At 42.1% G+C, this 11524-nt stretch overlaps 1 pseudogene; it reads left to right on the plus strand.

Annotated features, from left to right (window-relative positions):
• The first annotated feature begins 11301 nt into the window (after positions 1–11301).
• Positions 11302–11401, plus strand: LOC115069722 (annotated as a pseudogene).
• Positions 11402–11524: the final 123 nt, after the last annotated feature.

Below are 11524 nucleotides of genomic sequence, written 5' to 3' on the forward strand. Positions count from 1 at the left end.
TTATTCAGCTTTAGGACTGGGTTGGACCATTGATCGATTTTCTCCCTTAGCAGCTTGCACACTAGAATTATGAGAGCTAGTCTTCAGGGGAAAGGCTTCCAGGTCAGTTCCTGCTCCATTGCTTCAAGTCTTGTGCTCGAATTATTATCTGTTTTCAGCAGTAGGGTTTTACCTTCAAGTTCTGGGAGATAACCAAGGACTCCAACAATAGCCTTTGTTATTTTGGGAGTCTCTTGAACTGTGCTGATCCACCACTCAGAGGGCGGTCTCTCCTGTATGGCACTGCGCTCCTTGCCGTACAGCCCCCAGGTATACACATACACTGATGTTCAGATAGCATATGTGTATTTCTCAGGGAGTTCCCAAGCCAACACAATTCCCTCTGTCTTCCCACACTACCCATGATCCATTTGTCTGTCCTCTCTCCCCGTCCAACCTCCCTCCTCCCACCAGAGTTCAAGTGCACCCAACTTCTTGTACTGTGTACTTATCTTACAAATAGCATTTATAATAGTGCACCCATTTACCATATGATAAATATGGATCTTTATATTTATAGACAAGTATACAGTATACCACTCATCGAAGCTTCTTTTCGCAACAGATGGAGGCTACTACAGAGTTCCACAACTGGTCACATACAGAGAATATACATCTGAGAGAAGCCCAGCCCCAGATGACATATCCACAGTGAAACCTCTACATCTGAAGCTCATAGAACATAGTGGAATAGGGGTGTCAAGAATAGCAGTGCATCCCTCAACTCCCACTAGCAAAGCTTCCTTATATAACAGAGTGTGATATACACAAAAGGCCACAACTGGCTAAGTTTTAGAGAATAAGAGACTGAAGAGTGTGTGTCCTTGGATAGGACTCCTATATTAAACCTCACCCACCCATGGCTCAGGGACCATTGTGGAAGAGGGGGTAGAAAGATCGTAAGAGCCAGGGTTGGTCCATGAACATAGGGAAAGAGAGGCTTTCAGGCCACTGGAAGCTTGCTCGTGTGAACTTGTGGCAATGGTGGCATCAAGCATAAAGTCCCATGCCAACTCAATCAGACAAGAGCCCAGTGAGGAGCGAGGGAAATGGGTGGTGGGCCAGCCCTATCCTGAGACTCTCAGAGACAGATTGCTGCTGACTTTCCTTAAGATCTCTAGATAGGATGAATAGACTCCAGTGGATGAACTTGCGCAGAAGGACAACCAGGTAAAATGCTTGACCAGATGGAACTTAATATGTGTGGCAGAATACATGAAGTCCAGTGTGGGGTAATAAGGAATATGAAGGGGGAGGGGGTCTTGATTTGATTGAGAACTATTGTATGAAATGAACAAAAGTGTAATAACAAATATAAGTAAAAAGAAATGAGAAATACAAATAGTTTTACATTTGGAACAGCAGAGAGCTAGTGGTACTGTACTAAAGGTAACAGTATCTAAGAAGAAAACTGACAAAGTCTTAAAAACCAAGTGTCCTAACCAGGGTCAACTAATAAAACATCACAAGCCTAACCAAGATCAACTAGTCAGTTACAACAGTCCTAACCAAGATCAATTAACTAGTCATGCACAACAGTCCTAACCAAGATGAAGTAGTCAGGCACCACAGTCCTAACCAAGATCATCTAGTCAGGTACCATATTCCTAACCAAGATTCATTAGTCAGGCACCACAGTCCTAATCAAGATCAACTAGCAGTCCTAAGACCAGCCAGTTAAGCACCACGTCACAGCCAAGTTCAACTAGTCTTGCTTCCAGAAGGTGGATGGGTGGGAGTACTGAGAAGTCCCACTTCTGAAACCAGGATAGAAACTACCTGCCTAAGAACAAGGCTGGACAACAGAAGGTCCCAGCTTGCTTCCATCATGTGCCTAGTGTTAATGATCCAACAACCCCTTCCTGAAAGCAGGGACAGGAACATGGAGGGAGGCCTCCTCTGTGGCAAATGCATGTACAAATGTCTCAGAACGTGGAAGAGTGGCAATAATACTAAGAAAATTCTCTGGGAAGTCAGTTCCTTCATTAACTCAAAGCAACAACATTATAGTAATAACTCATGACCCTGCAAAGGACAAACTACTACAAAACCCAAATCCCATTCAATTCCCGATTAGAGCTTCTAAACTGCCCCTAAATAAACTTCTGACAGTACTTATTTCAATCTCTACCTACGATGTTTAATATTTAATAAAAACTATAAAACACATAAAATCTGAGATTAATCCCACATAAGGAAATAAAGCAATGAAGAGAACCATAACTCAGATATTCAGGTGTTAAAGAGCCATAAAATACAGACTTTAATAAATCCATTAGGTAGAATCCATCAGGCTGATACAATATCATATTCTTGAACGTGAATAAGACTTGTGGATACGACAAGAAATCACACCTATGATTCTAACACACTCTGTGATAAGGAGATTTTTTTTCCCCAAATATCAGGATTCCAATCAGGTGGTTCACAACCACCTGTAACTCCAGGTATAGGATATATGGCACCCTCTTCTAGGATATATGGCACCCACACATGTATACATACTATTATACACACACACACATAATAAAAATGAATCTTAAAGAAGCATTGTAGTGGTTGTGAACATCTGGAGCATTATTTTTTTGAAGGAACTTGCTAAATTTTCCAGGGCCAGAATTAGGGTGAGGCAAGGGAGGCATTTGCTCTAAGCACAAATTTAAAGAAGAATCTAAAACCTTAGTAATGGAGCTGGAGAGATGGCTCAGTGATTAAGAGACTGGCTGCTCTTGCAGAGGACCTGGGTTGGGTTCCTAACACCCACATGGTAGGTAGCCATCATCTATAAATCAAGTTCCAGGGGATCTGATGCCCTATTCAGGCCTCCATGAGCATTGCATGACATGATGCACTTGCCTACATATAGGCAATACACTCATCCACATAAAATAAAAATACCCCCCAAATTAAAAAAATAGTAATTAATCTAACAGCATTTTAATGCACTATTTTGGGGTACCAGAGATTGAATGCAGGGCTGTGCATGCTAGCAAGTACTATACCACTAATCTATATCCTCAGCAAAGTTTTTTGAAAACCAAAATTACTGTCAAAAAATGAAAAATGATTTTGAAAACTTTAAATGAAGGAGAGATTAACCGTACCATGCAGAACCACATGGAATCCTGAGGTAAATGAAAAAGTGGGGCTGAAATGGTACAGTGCGCAAAGGTATTTGACTTCCAAGGCTGATGACCTGAATTTGATCCCCAGTGTTAAATGGTAGGGGACAACCGACTCCCACAAGTTGTCCTCTGACTTCCACAGTCTTGCAGTGGCATACACACACTCAGGGTAGCAGAATGGCTTTACATCCCCCTGGACCTCATGCCTATGTGGGGACCTTGCTGGAGGAAACATGTCACTGGGGATGGGCTTAGATAGCTCTTAAGCCCTGCAGGATCTCCAGTTGCTCTCTGCTCCCTGTACCTCCCTGAACATGTGAGACTGCTTTTTCTTCCAGCTCCAGCCACCTCCTGCCAACATGCCTCTCGGCCATGATGGATTCCCGTGGAATTCCCGTGGAAACAAGCTCAAACTCTTCCTTTATAGGTTCCCTTGGTCACGGTGTTTTATCACAGCAGCAGAAAAGTAACTAAGACACAAATGAAACATTAGAATTTTCACACTACTGATATCAATGCCAACATTACTGTAGCAAAACTTGTTAGACATGTCCTGTCCTTGTGTGAGGTCAGAGGACAACACTGAATATTGACCCTCACCTGCACCTTGCTTTGAGACAGGGTCTTGTTCACCGTGATGGACACCAGGCTGGCCAGCCTCTAGCTTCCAAGGATTCTCCCATCTATATCCCATCTCACTATAGGAACACTGGATTACGAATGCACATGAGATCCTGGCTTTATGTGGGTTCTGGGGTATTTGGATTCAGGTGATAACACTTGCATGGCAAGCGCTTTACCCATAAAGCCATCTCACTGGCTCCTAATGTCTAGAAAGTCTTCCATGCTTAACTAGGCAGCTCCAGTCATTTGGGGATGTTTAGAAAAAAAATTAGACAATGTATTAAAGTGTGTTTAATAGCAGGAAGGATAAATATCACAATGCCATTTTGATATTTCTAATAAGCAGACATTTACATATCAGTTCACATCAAAGTGATAATATTCTATTATAACATATTTAGTGGAAGTTGTTAGTGAAAAAGCTATTTTCTTTGTTATATAATTGTAATAAGAAATAGATACTACTGAATAAATTTGACCATTTCTAAACAACTTTATTGAGAAACAAGCCTATCTTGGTAACTACAATTTTTTTTTTTTTTTTTTTTTTTTTTTTACCAACCCCTAGCCTCACAGGAAAACCATAGTGCCAACTTTTATTTGAAAAATCTAGAAAAGTTAAGCCACCCTGGTCAGGATACAGATCATCTTTAACAGGAAGGAGAAATGTCTTGATGGCACAGCTAACTCGGGGAATGCAAGGTCAACACATAACCCCCGTGGCTGATGGACATGCGGTGCGGCCTTTGTGGGAGTTAGAGCAGATACACAACTTGCCAGGGCCCGTTTCTGTGTTTTGGAGTTCTTGGACAGCAAGGGAATTAGTTATAAACTGAAGAGATCAGTGCTGGATTTTAACTCAGAATCTCCCCAAGGATGATACTGTGTGTGTGTGTGTGTGTGTGTGTGTGTGTGTGTGTGTACATGTGTGTGTCTGTGTCGGTGTGTGTGTGGTGTTAATATGGGTGTGTGCATGCATACATGTGTTTGCATGTGTATATGTTCTATGCATGCATGTGGAGTCCAGAGGTCAACTTGGGTGTCTTTCTCAATCACTCTCCACCTTATTTCTTAAGACAAGCTCTTTCAGGGAACCTGAAGCTCACCGATTTGGTTTGGCTGGCTAGCAGGTCAGTGAGCTCCAGGGTTTGACCTATCTGTGCCTCCCCAGCACTGGGGTTAGAGATGAGCATTGTCATGTCTATACCTCATCATCACGCCTATACCCCACTGTCATACCAGGAGTGCTGGGGGATCTCAACTCGTCTCCATTCTTGTGGATCCAACACTTTATCAATTAGACCATCCTGATCTCCTAGAAGATCTAATTTTACATGGTGAAGTATTCCAATTTTATTCAGTGAAACTCATTTTGAGATTTTCAAATCATGGTAAACACAACTGAACATGATAAAGCCCTTCTGGTCTGGAAGGCTTTGTTCTGCTAATGTCACTCTGGGAAAGTGGAAAGCTGAAGGGTGAAAGGGGCATGGTCAGAGGCTAAAAGCTAAGGAAAGAGCCTGGAGGGTTTAGGAAGCAGCTTGATAAGCACTTATGTTGGTGTGAGAAAGCCTTCAACAGGATGAAGCGAAGGACATTGGCTGATGTTGGACTTGATACAAAAGGGAATGGGACTCTACAGAGAAGACAGATTTGTGGGGCCTCTAATCAATCGAGTTTTAAACTGAATTCTCACATATTTCAAACATGATGAGACAGACAGGACACATACAGAATGCAATACAGACAAGAACAGTGAGACTGAAACTGGCCGTTCTACCTCACCTAGCTAGCCAAGTGGAGCTGGAACCAGAACTAAGCTCTTATGAGCTCTGCTCCTCTTCTACTACCTGTCCTGTCAATTCTCAGGGCACACAGATAAATATCCTGCAGGGAGAAGTGGACAGGAAGGCAATGAGAGAGGGGGCTGCTGGGATACAGGTTGCAGATGCTCCCAGGCAAAGGACTGCCTGTGAGATGGAGAAGCACCATCAACATTCAGGGAGAATAAAGAAGGCAAAGGATCTGAAGACTAAGTTCCAAACAACTCTCTATAAATGGACCACTGCAGAGGGAAGGGGATTTATAAGAAGACAGAGCTGATGAGTTCAGGCTGGGCAGGCATCGTGGATTTGAGGAAACAGCAAAATATATAGGATGATATACTTGTAACGATTGAAATACAGGCTAACAGTTCAGTTCAAATGTTCAAACTAAGAAGTGAATTAGAAAATACTTATTAACATTATTACATGTATTAGTTAATTTTCTGTGGCTGTGATAAAACACCAAGGCAACTTATATAAAGAACAGTTTATTGGGCTTACAGTTCCAGAGGGATGAGTTCATCACTGCAGGGAGGCATGGCAGGAGGCATGTGAGAACTCACATCTTCAAGCAGGCACAGAAAACAGAGAGAATAACTGGAAATGGGACAGGGCTCTGAACTTTCAAAGCCTGCCCCCAGGGACCTGCTTCCTCCAGCAAGTCTATACCTCCTAAACCTCCAAAAACAGCACCACCCAGTGGTGGTGCCTATGGGAGCCTATGGGAGATACTTATTCAACGATCACATTACATTGGTGGAAGGTATCTCCTGCCTGGCACTGTTTCTTGTTATATAGCCTTCAGCTATATACATGGACTCTTAAAGAATTGTTGATCACTTTAATCTTTGGTTATACTTTCCTTTTGGGTGTTTAAGACCATACAGTTGGCCCAAATAAACCAATTTATTTTTACTCTTAAGGTTGTTTGAGGATCTGTTCCTCAGGGGTCACATGGGCTTGGGAGGAGCCCCTGGCTCCTTTCTTTTACCAGTTCCGCCTAAGTGAACATAAGTCAAAGATCCTGCTCAACCATGGCTAGCTTCAATTGGAAGCATGGAGGAAATGTTTCTCTGTGTTGACCCTCCTCTTTGTAGACTGGACACTTGTTCAAGACTATCTGGTGGGGTCTCCATGGCCTCCTTGATCAAGAGGACAGGTAACTCACACAGTTACAGGACATTTTGAGAGACGCTCATAGTCCCCTGAAACTTAGTCAACCTTGGAGGGCAAGGAGCAAAAAGTGTTCTTCAAGTTCCTCTGACCAGATTAGTATAGGCCTCAAAGTATGGCTGTTAAACATCCAAGAAGGTTAGTTCCACCAGTCTGGAACTTTTAATTACCATATGCTATATAGATAAAGCTTGGGCAAAAACCAAACGTTCTCAGATAAACCTTGACTAGACATATATTATGTTCCTTGAGCTAGTTGTGTGTATAATTGTATAATTTGTCAGTAGATTGTTGGACTAATATGGTTCCATCTTGTTTAGGTTTTTTTTTTTTAACTAGCTAGCATTATTTCTCTCTCTCATTGTCTAGCCCTTGCACCATGGTTTCCCCATTTAAAATGCCCCCATTTTTCCCATTTCTCTCTTAATAATACCCTTTTCCTATGGTTCCACCTCTTGAGCTACTTCTTTCCCTTTATCCCCAAGGTTCTTTGTATAGCCCTCCCTCACCCTCCCATTAAGGTAACCCCATTTTTAATCCATATCTCCCTTAGTAACACTGCAGACCCTAATGTTATCTAACGGAGTGTTGGCAACTGATTGCTGCTAGATGAGGAAGAGCTGATCTTCCTAAAATAAGGAACTCTAGAGAAGCTAACTAGACTCAGCGGATGCACTAGCACTGGGGAATGGCTGGGGGCACTGATAACACAGTGCACAGTAACCAGGATGACAGAGTATATCAGCCCTGGGGGGGCGGGGGGAAGCTATGGGAGGGTACCATTTGGGACGTGGGTATATAGATGAATAACATTGTTTGGAATGTTCTGTGTGAAATACACAAAAAAATCAATAAATAAAAATGATTTATATTTGAGGAAGAAGCATAAAAATTTGCTTCATGTTAATTAGTAGCAGTGAAAAACATTATCATTGAAATCTACCTGATAACTTTATAGCCATGGTCAGGTGCCAAGGATCTCAGAAAGTAACCAACTGTGACTAGTTATAATCAGATACATAGAGATTAGAGATGCATGTGCAAACATCTAAGTGTTAGTTGCATTAAAATGAGTTTTTCTGTATGAAAGAGTATATTTTAAAATTAAATGGAGATCTTTTTTAAAGATTAAAACCTCATTCAATTTTATGTCTTATAGGGTTTATACTGGGTACAACAATGTATTAATTCAACACTGTGACCTAAAAATTACAGCCAATTTTGAAAGAGATGCATCTTTGCTCTGAAAACTATTATTGACTATGTCAGTGCTGTTGTAATGAAATGCTTCTAATTATGTGGTTATTAAATAAATAATTTTTTAAAAAGTCATTCCAGTGATGCTCCAGCTTCCAACCTGGTGGCACATTTCCCGTCAGGGGACTCATTAATAGCATCATAGGAGGTCTTATTTAATCCCTAAAAGATTTTAGGGTTACCTCTTCAGAGGGTGGGATGTTAGAGTAGCAAAAAGCCCCATTAAAAAAAAAGGAGAGTACATAAAGTTGTCAGAAAAAAAGTGATGGGGAGATATGGGAGGAGTTGGAGGGGAGGGAGTATGTGTGGATTTGATCAAAACACCTTATATGCATTTATGAAAAATAAACAGATCACATCAGAAAGATAAATGGTGAATAATAAAGGACAGTCCCTGTTGAGAATCATTAGAAAATTCTTAATGTTATCAAAATATTTCAAAATCCAAATTTTATAATTATTTATTTCATCCTAGTTTTAATTCAAACACCAGAGTTTCAGTCCATCTACAGTCGTCAACTAATGTGTGATTTAAGCAACTACCTGTTTGTTGTTCCCAAAAAAAAGATGTTCTTCAGCCCTTTTCCAGCTGCACAGGGTCCAACTCCCTTTCAGTATGTGGAAGACTTAACTGAGCAGTCTGAGAGGGTGTAGAAGAACCTAGGAGAGAAAACCTCTGGCATGCTTGTGAGGGATTTTCTTAATTAGGTTTAACTGCTGTGGGAAGACCTACCCTAGAAGGGGGCAGCACCATTCCCCAGGCGTGGCTCCTGGACTGTGTGAAAGGAGACTGAGCCGAGTGCCCAGCATTCAGTTTTCCTCCTGACTGCAGATGTACACTGAGGAGCTGCATCAGCTATTGCCACCAGGACTCCTCGCCATGATGGATTGTACACAAGCCAGATAAACCCTTAAGTTTCTTTTGTCAGGGTATTTTGTTACAGCAACAGCAAAAGTAACTGACACAATATACATCAGGATAGATTTTTCAGAGACACATCTGACAGGTCATCCTCACTTGGATTTTAATTAGGCATTGTGCAAAACAATATCTTTTATGTGCCAAGAAGTTTTCAAACAGAAGTTGCTGGGGGGAAAGCCACCTGTTAGTATTCTGGGAGCTTTAGAAGTTATAACTTCAGATCCACAAAGTATATTATATATTTGTGGGGACCTAAAAGCTCCACCTTGCATAGGTCGGAAAGGAAGGTACTGGGGGCGGGGCCTGGCTTGCTTTGAAAGTCTGAAGAATACTTCTGCACTGCTGAGGAGTGCATGATCAGCACGTGACCATTCTTAAGATACACCCTGGGGTTGGGGGGGGGGCGGTTCCAGGTGCCTTTATAAGCTTTGGAACACTTGCAATAAATGAGTCCCAGCTTGACTAGGCTCCCCGTTGCATCTGAGTGTCCTCGGGGAATGGGGGCAGCATGGGCTGACGAACGGCGTGCTTACTCATCCCCAAATGCAGGTTCGAGTCCCCAGAAGACCATGGCATATTTGACAGTCCTTATGGCATGAGAAGCCATCTCATCAGGGCAGGCCAACACAAAATAGACATTGGAATAAGTGTCAATAATATGATGGATACACTTAAACTTGCCAAATTTAAACTGGGTCAGTACTTAGGAGACAAGAGGCTGGTGAATCTCCAAGTTTAAAGCCAGCTTTCAATACATGAGCTCCAGGCCAGTCAGGATTACATAGTGAGAACCTATCTAGAAACAACAAAAGCGAACAAAGAAAAATTAAAAATTAAATTTACCTTCTGGATGAATGTAAAAGCAAATGTGGAACACAGTGAAAACTCATTATGGATTCAAAACAAGGATGTTAAGAGGAAGGAAAAGTTAATTATTAGCTGCAAATATTCTGGAAGCAATATGATCTGCTTTTAAATGCAAAAATACGTTGCACTTGGTGATAAAGCACAAAGAAGTAGAAAAATAGATGGACGCATACAAAATGGATGAATCAGAGCAGTCAGGAGTGAAGCAAGACTTTTGTTCAATTGCAAAGACTATAGTATTTAATTAAGAGGCCTGATGAAGCTGGAGAGGTGGCGGGGAGGCTAAGAGCGCTTGATCGCTAATCATGAGGACCAGAGTTAGGATCCTAGTTCCCACCATGTAATAAGCCAAGTGTCTCTGCAAATGCCTGAAACTCCACCCCGAAGCAGGGTAGAGAGAGGAGAACTGTTGGGACCTGTTGACTTCTAGTCTAGCCAGGAGCCAAGACTTGGACCCAGGTTCAGGAATAGATTTTGCCTCAAAAATAGGTGGAGATTGATGGAAGAGGACACTGGATGCCCTGACTTGGCTGGGAAACAGCCCCACCAACCCCAGCACGCGCGTGCGCGTGCACACACACACACACACACACACACACACACACCACACGTGCACAGGTGCATACAAATATGCTCACCCGCGAATAAAAATGAAATCTTAAAAACAAAAAGCTACTAGAAGAGGCCTGAGAGACTGCTCCATCTTCCTCTGCAGATGTATCACCCCTTCTTTCAAATGCGCATTTTCACTAAGAGCATGGGAAGTCTCCTTATTCCAAAAGTAAGATTCCGAAGTCCTGATCATGCCATTTTTATGAAGCAGAAATGCTGAATGAAGTAAAATACCAGGGACACTGATGGAAACAGTAGTTTCCCCAAGAAAAGCAGAATGGCGAGTGCAAAACTGAGTGTAAAATGGCCACAATTTCTCCTTCTCAGACATATCCCCCTTCTGTAAGACTTGACAGTCCCACTTATTAAAAGGTGAACTGGCCAGGCGTGGTGCCACATGCCTTTAATCCCAGTATTAGGGAGGGGAGGCAGAGGCAGAGGCAGATGCAGGTGGATCTCTGTGAGATCAAGGCCAGCTTGGCCTATATAAGGAGTTCCAGGCCAGCTGGGGCTTTAGGGAGTCTTTTTCAAAAAATAAAACAACAAAAAAGGTGAAACCTAACCCTACCTCTTAATTTTAGTCTGGCCCAGTGATCAACACTGTCCCTATGGCACATCAGGCCTGTTCCAAGAGTGGCCTCAAGACCCCTCCAGCAGCAACTAATAGCTTACTCAAGTGTGCTGATCACTCTAAAACTGCAATAATACCATCTTCTATTAGAGTGATTCAACTTTTCTAAACTGGGCAGAGTTAAGAAACCCAGGACTCGTCAACTGAAGCCCTGGAAGACACCAGCTTTCTGCTGCTGCTGCTTCTAAGAACTTAAAGAATGTTCCATCAAAAATGAATGTCTCTGTGCTCGCTCTGGCAGCACATCCACTAAAACTGGAATGATAAAGAGATTAGCATCCTGCACAAGGATGACAGGCAAATTCGGGAAGCGTTCCATACTTTTTTTTTTGAAAAAAAAAAATGAGTGTCTCCAAGCTTCCCTAGGAAATTCACAATCAATACGTGTGAGTAGCATTTTATACTTTATGTTCATCAGCAGGGCCCATTTTTACAAGTCAGGAAATCA

The sequence above is a fragment of the Nannospalax galili genome, unplaced genomic scaffold, assembly GCF_000622305.1.
Source record: "Nannospalax galili isolate Female #2095 unplaced genomic scaffold, S.galili_v1.0 scaffold854, whole genome shotgun sequence".
Classification (NCBI taxonomy): domain Eukaryota; kingdom Metazoa; phylum Chordata; class Mammalia; order Rodentia; family Spalacidae; genus Nannospalax; species Nannospalax galili.